At 42.7% G+C, this 7029-nt stretch overlaps 1 long non-coding RNA gene across 1 annotated transcript; it reads left to right on the forward strand.

The window, feature by feature from the left end:
• Nucleotides 1-489: 489 nt before the first annotated feature.
• On the forward strand, nucleotides 490-6754 carry LOC113951634. The gene is made up of 4 exons (XR_003529217.1): nucleotides 490-762; nucleotides 3135-6118; nucleotides 6243-6326; nucleotides 6668-6754. It is a non-coding gene; the product is annotated as an uncharacterized LOC113951634 (long non-coding RNA).
• Nucleotides 6755-7029: the final 275 nt, after the last annotated feature.

A 7029-nucleotide genomic window follows, 5' to 3' on the forward strand; every position in this document is an offset into this window, starting at 1 on the left:
GACAGGGGCACCCGGGCAGGGGCGGCCCCTCGGCCTCCCCGAGCAGCAGTAGCCGCAGCCCCTCGATGCCCTGCCCGCCCCGCGGCCCCCCCCTTCCCCCCCGGCACGGGCACCCGCGGAGCCGCCGCCGGGGCCGCGCTCCCGCCCCCGCCCGCCCATGGCACTTACCGGCCCCCTCCTCCTGGTCTCCTCCCCCGCGGGCGACACTGGCAGCAGCGCCTCCCGCTTCTCGGCCCTGGCACTTCAATCTCCCGCGGCGGCCGCTCCTCCCGCGTCGCTCCCGGTGATGCGCCCGGTGCCAGTCCCGTCCCGCCCTCCCGCCGCGCCGCTCCCCACCCCCCCGCCCGCTGTTGGTTTGTCCCGCCGGCCACACCTGCGGCTCGCACCATTCGCCGCGCGGGGGGGTGGCTGTGTGGGGGTGTGTGGAGGGGAGGAGGGGCGGGCGGGAAGCGCTCCGGGGCACTGGGGCAGCGGGCGGGATGTGGCGCCAGGATCGGGCTCTGCTCGGCTCAGAGCAGCCGGGTGGTGCCGAGGCGAGCGGCAGTGGTCTCATGTCCTCCTCACCCGGCGGCCCCGCAGTGGTACAGCCGGGGAACCTCTCCTTCCCCGCGCCCAGCAGGTCCCAGCGAGGGGCGGGAGCTGCGTGTGCCGCCGCTTCCCCTCAGAGGTTCAGCCCGGATCTAGCACCCCATCCCCGTGGTCCGATCCGGCGGGAAACGTTTTTAAGATTTTTGTTTGTTTGTTTGTTTGTTTTTCTCACAGGTAATTTTTTTTTTTTTTTTTTTATGAGGAAACAGCCGTGGGGCGGGAGAGTGGACGTTCCACGGTCGCACCATCCGGCTGCGCTGCCACAAGGAGAAACTGTTGAACTGTGCCCTCAGTACGAGCGTGCTGACACAGTAATGGTGTATATTCCGAAATACAGTGATACAAAAAGAGTTTATCCTCATATCCTATTGCTCCTCCTCGGAAATGCTCCAACAGACATGAAGAAATATGTAAAATGCTTGTAAATCAGTTCGGGGAGCTTGTCAGAAGAGTAAGCAAGTGTGTACCAAATTCAATTTTATTTTTTTTTCCCCCAACTAAAATGCTTACTTGAGGCTAGGAACTCAAAAGCAGTGTGGCCAGTAGGTCGAGGGAGGTGATTCTGCCCCTCTGCTCTACCCCACCTGGAACACTGCATCCAGCTCCAGGGCCCCCAGTATGAGAAGGATATGAACCTGTTGCAGTGAGTCCAGAGGAGACCACAAAGATAATCAATGGGCTGGAGCACTTCTCCCATGGGACAGGCTGAGAGAGCTGGGATTGTTCAGCATGGAGCAGAGAAGGTTCTGGGGAGGTGTTAGAGCTCCTTCCAGTACCTAAAGGGGCTACAAGAAAGATGGAGAGAAACTTTTAACAAGGACCTGTAGTGACAGGACAAGGGGACATGGCTTTAAATGGAAAAAGGGTAGGTCTATATTAGATATTAGGAAGAAATTCTTTACTGTAAGAGTCCTGAGGCACTGGCACAGGTTTTCCAGAGAATTTTTGAATGCCCCATCCCTGGATGTGTTCAAGGCCAGGTTGGATGGGGCTTTGAGGAACCTGATCTAGTGGAAGGTGTCCCTGCCCATGGCAAAGGAGTTGGGACTAGATGATCTTTAAGGTTTCTTCCAACCCAAACCATTCTATGATTCTATGAGTCAGCTGTCCTGGCCATGCTCCTCCCAGCTTTTTGTGCACTTCCTCACTGGCAGAGCATGAGACACTGAAAAGTCCTTGACTAAGGGTAAACACTACTTAGCAACAACCAAAACATCAGTATATGTCTCAACATTTTTCTCATACTGTATCCAAAACAGAGCACTGTACCAGCTACTTAGAAAAAATGAACTCTGTGCCAGACAAAACCAGGACACCATGGCAGGGGGCTGGGAACTAGATGAGCTTCAAGGTCACTTCCAACCCTAACTATTCTATGATTCTGTGATTCTCTGATCATTGCTCAAACACATGATCAAGCCAAAATGTTTAGGGGGAATTAATAAATAAATACTTCAAGCTAGCTAGCATGAGTATTAATAGTGTTGATAAAGCCTGATCCTTAAGGGTACATAGTTAAAAAATAAAATAAAGGGGTGATCTGCTTAGAAAAAAATATTTTTGAGTTACCTATTTGCTTAGTAGTCCATGATGAGATTTTTGTCTGAAATTATCTTTTTTTGTTCAACTAGAATATAGAGGTTATACACTTATCTGGTAAGGTGCATTTTAGCCTGCCTTATCTGTGCATGTTAAGTAGAAGTTAGCATGTGAACAGGACTTTTGAAGACACAGGTTAAAAAACAATCCAGTGTAAGTCATTTATCCCTATCTGGCTGTAGGTCTCCAAAGTTACAGTATAGTACACATTTAAGCTTATAGGGCTTCTGTGTGCCTGCCTTCGTGCTGGGCAGTGAAGCACCCTGAGAGAACAGACACAGCTGAAAACCAAGCATTCCCCTGCAGTATTTTTCAGAGAGATCAGGTCTTCAAACCTTTTTGTTGTGCATTTGCTGTGTGGACACCGGCAAAAGAGAGGAAGAAGGTGGGAAAGGGAAAATAGATGAAGAGGAGATGACAGACTTTAATTCTAGTGTAGTGCCAGGCCAGATCCTTGTCAAACTCCAGCCTGAAAGTACAATTCCCAAACCTGTTGTACCGAGTCTGAACAGCCTGCTCAAAGTTTTAGTTTAATCTTTCCACAGTAAAATTGATTCCACATCAGATGGGTACATGTCACAGTTACTTGGCTTTGGAGTCTTCTGTGAATGTTTACAATTTCTTATCCAGGTTGTCTTCATACTGACATCTACAAAACAGTTATGCCCCTCATTCATATTTTTAAAATACATATACAATAGTTGAACAGTAACTAAGAGATTCTGTTACCAGCTGAAAGTAAAAAATGAACTTTTCCTGACATTAGGGGTAGCATAAATGCTTCAGTCCAACACTTAATTAATGAAGTTGGCAGGAAGATTTCTGTTTTCATTAGTGGGTGATGGATCAGGCTTAAATATAGAGGGATAAGAGCATAGAATCCTAGAATATCTCGAGTTGGAAGTGATCTATGAGGATAATCAAGTCCAACTCTGTGCTTTTTGCAGGACTACCTGAAGCTAAACTATGTGACTGAGCATTGTCCAGGAATTCCTTGAACTCTGACAGGTTTGGTGCTGTGACCAGTTCCAGTGACTGAGCACCCTCTCAGTGAAGATCCTTTTCCTAATGTGGAATCTGAACTTCCTTGGTGCATCTTTATACTTCTTCAACATAAACCATTCTATTTATGGATCTCTCTGTGTAGACAAACTTGGTTTTAATTCTGCTGCTGAAGGATAGACCTGGATTTTACATGTCCTTTGTGCAGAATAACAGTGCAGTTATAGCAGAATGTAGTAATGGTTGCATTATTCCTGCATGCTATTTATAGCTGGCTGCATCTCTGTGCTCTGTGCATGAGTCAAAGGTCATACACTCCCAGGATCTGCATTCCTTCAAGACATCTCAGGGAACTACAGAAATGCAGTCTGCTTGAGTTTGAAATTACCATTCTTCAAAAATGTAGTGGCCATGTAGCATTTTGCCTTCTGGACAGTTTTGGTCAAGGCTAGAACCACAGCCTGATATTTTAATTGCTTTTCTTCCATGGAGATTTTATACCACATGAGATTCGAGGTGCTTAACATTCAGGGCAACACCTAAAAAAAGATGGGCTGATGGCACAGTCAGCAACTTAATATCTCAGCACACTAGAGCAAGAAAGAGAAGGGCTGGTTTAAGTTTGTGGGATGAATTCCTGTGGGAGCAACTAATTAGCACTGTCCTACATAGAATGAAAAAGATGGGATAAAGGGGACATGGTGGTCACATTTCTTAGTTTTCTACCAGAAGTATTTTTGATGCAGCTGTAGGAGGTGTATTCTCAGATTCTGGCCAGAATATCCCATTGCAGTCCCTAATTTGGGAAAGAAAATTTTCCTTGGTTGGAGTTTTTTAGACAAATGGTTACCATTAAGTACAACAGGAAGGATAAAAATCATGTTGTGGTAAAAGCTGTTCCTTCTACCCTTGAGTAAGACTTCTTCATAAAATCTCTTGAAGATGGTGGTCTGAGGTCATGGGTTTGTTTAGTCAAGAAATATTGAGAGTTGAGGCAAGCAGACATTTGTGGTTAATTGAGGCATTTAAAAGGTTTCAGAACTCATGAATTGTTGTATTCTGAGCATATCTGACCTTAGAGCATCAGAAATACTCAATCCTAGTTTCCCACAACTTTGTGTCCCCTGTGTTTACATCACCTATACTTCTGTCTTGCCACAACAGGACAGATAACTTCAGTGCTCAACAGAGACAGTAACTTGGGTCTTTCTCCTTGGCTCAGATATTATCTTGATGATACTTAGAGAATTTTATCATCTCAGAGACTTCTGTTCCTCTTTCGTGTTTGTTCACAATCAGTAGATTGATTCCAAATGTGTATGAGAGGGAAGAGTAGAAACCAACAGATAAGCAGACATCATACACAGTCCTTTTTCTTTTTTGGTGCAAACTAGGCTAAAAGTGATAGTCTTAACATTAAATATAAATTGAGTTTGTCTTTATGAGTTTATATTTATAATGCCATTCACTCTTAAGTTTTGACTGCAAAGTGGGAAGATGTAAGTCTATCTGACCTTCAATTAATTCAAAGCCAGATTTGTTCTGTGAGGTACTGATGATTAGAAGAGAACAGCAGACCACAGGGAGAAGTTTATGAGGTAGCTGGTGTACATGCAGAGAAACATTACATGAATTAACACAGGATTCTAGTATAGCTGTGGAGTTAGATGAGGGGTCTGGAGTGCTCTGTGATATAAAAGTAGGCCCTGAGGCAAAAAAAAAAGAAAAAAAAAAGATAGGAAGGAAGATGGCAGAGCCATATCCATTTAAAAGAATGCCTTTAGTGGTATAAAGATAAATTGGGTCTCAATTGGAGGATATCACTGCAGGTAATGTAAACAGTTAGTTACATTGTACCCAAAAACTACTCTTTTCACAGTTTCTTTATGCTGCCACAGCCTTGTACTGGGTTTGTGTGGCAAGGTTTTGGCAGAGGGGGGCTGTAGGGATGGCTCCTGTGACGGGCTGCCAGAAGGTTCCCACATGTCCAAAGGAGCAATGCCATAATCCTGTTTGCAGAAGTAAATGTGTGACTGCAGCTAGAAAAAGTGAGGAGTCTGGCAGCAGGATTTGCAGAAAAAAAAATATTTCCTGTAGCTTGGAATGAGTAAACAGTAGCATATATTAGAGCAGTGGTTTAAATCAGTCGTCATGAAAATTAGTCAAACCAGTGAACAGAAAAGTTTGATTTAAATGATTGCTTATAATCTTAAATTGCAGTTGTATTGTTTCTTAAAGACTGATTTTTCGCTGATTGTTAACCATTAAAATGTGCTGATTATAATCTTTATGCATAATTTAGCATTTCTTTTTGCTAACAAAGGGGGCATGCTGTAGCTACATAAGTCTAAGACATTTCAGATTTTAACATAACATTTATATGAATTCTTAATTTTTACATACATTTCACTATTTTGAAAAATGATCTCTGTTTCATTTCTTTTTTTTGCTAAGTAAGTATTGCACTTCTACTTGTGATTCATATGAGACTCCTAGTGGATAAATACAAGAATTGAAAGAAAACAATGAGGGAAAAAATCTCTTTATAGTTGCTTTTAGTTAAATAAAATTACTATAAGTGTATGTGTGCCTTATTCTTAAGAAGATTGTCTAAGTATGCTTTGCACTGAGAAAGGTTTTATTAAAAAATAGAAGCATACTTGTAGGAATATAATTTAATTTATTTGAACACTCAGTCTTTCAAACATGTAGAACTAATAGAGATCATCCTGTCATCTCCAGCTCTTTTTTGTTTATGGATGGAAATAATGAAAAAAAAATCAGCTGGGATAATTCATTTGAGTGAGCTGGCTGACTAAACAGAAATGAAGGAAATACTGCCACCTTGCTTGCAGAAAAAGATACTTGTCAAAAAATGATTCAACACTTCAGCAAACCAAGATTAATCCTTCATCATCTTGAACAGAAGGTCTATACTGCTTAATGTTGCTACTTTTGTAGTATTATTATTATTTTGTTTTGCAAAGCAAACACTTCTAAAATTAATTTTTAAATCAACCAATCTGATTGATTTCATTATTATTTTATTTTAGAGACCCAGAGAAGTTACCAGGGAAGAAGGTTTTTTTGCCTTACATTTAAAATCAAGGACAAAGTCAGGATCTTCTAGAAACCAGGTACTTTTCCCTCATGTTTAAGAAGGCTGTCTATGGTTGGACGAGCCTGTCTTTTATCAAAGTTGGAAAAAATATAATTCAAATATATAAATCTGTAGTATTGTTGCAGAATATTTGTTCTTTGACTTCTGATGTGGTTTGGAATGAGCTTGTAGTACCATCAGCTTTGTTTAAAGTAAGTGCAAGTGAAATTAAATTATATTCATAAATAAAATCAGGATAAATCATATTAATAAAAAACCCCTAGTGGTAAAGGAAAAAAAAAAATACAAAGAGATGGATTTTGTATGAGACAATCTTGCTGAGTGATAAGAATTTTTATGCTTTTTTTGCCATTCCAGCTCTGGCCTTCTGGTGCCTGTGCTGTTCTCAGCCCCAGAAGAAATGAAAATCTGTGGCGTTTGGGGGCAGTGATTTTCCTCACGCTGGTAAGGCCGGTGGCCCCGTGTTGTAGTTCAGCTCGTTGGTCGTTAGATGACAGTAGCTCCCCGGGCATTTTGGGGTTTGGCTTTTCTGACGTGTTCGAGCGTGAGATGAGAGAACAGCAGGGGCTTGGAACTGGTGTCTCGTTAGGGGAACACAGGCAGTAACTCCATGCATTCTGTCCCCCTCCAAAAAAACCCCAAAAACCAAAACAAACCGACCAGCCAACCAAACAAAAAACGCAACAGAAAAAGAGATTTTCGACTGAAAAAAAAATTAA

Source organism: Corapipo altera, unplaced genomic scaffold (genome assembly GCF_003945725.1).
Source record: "Corapipo altera isolate COAL_440 unplaced genomic scaffold, ASM394572v1 69, whole genome shotgun sequence".
NCBI classification, from domain to species: domain Eukaryota; kingdom Metazoa; phylum Chordata; class Aves; order Passeriformes; family Pipridae; genus Corapipo; species Corapipo altera.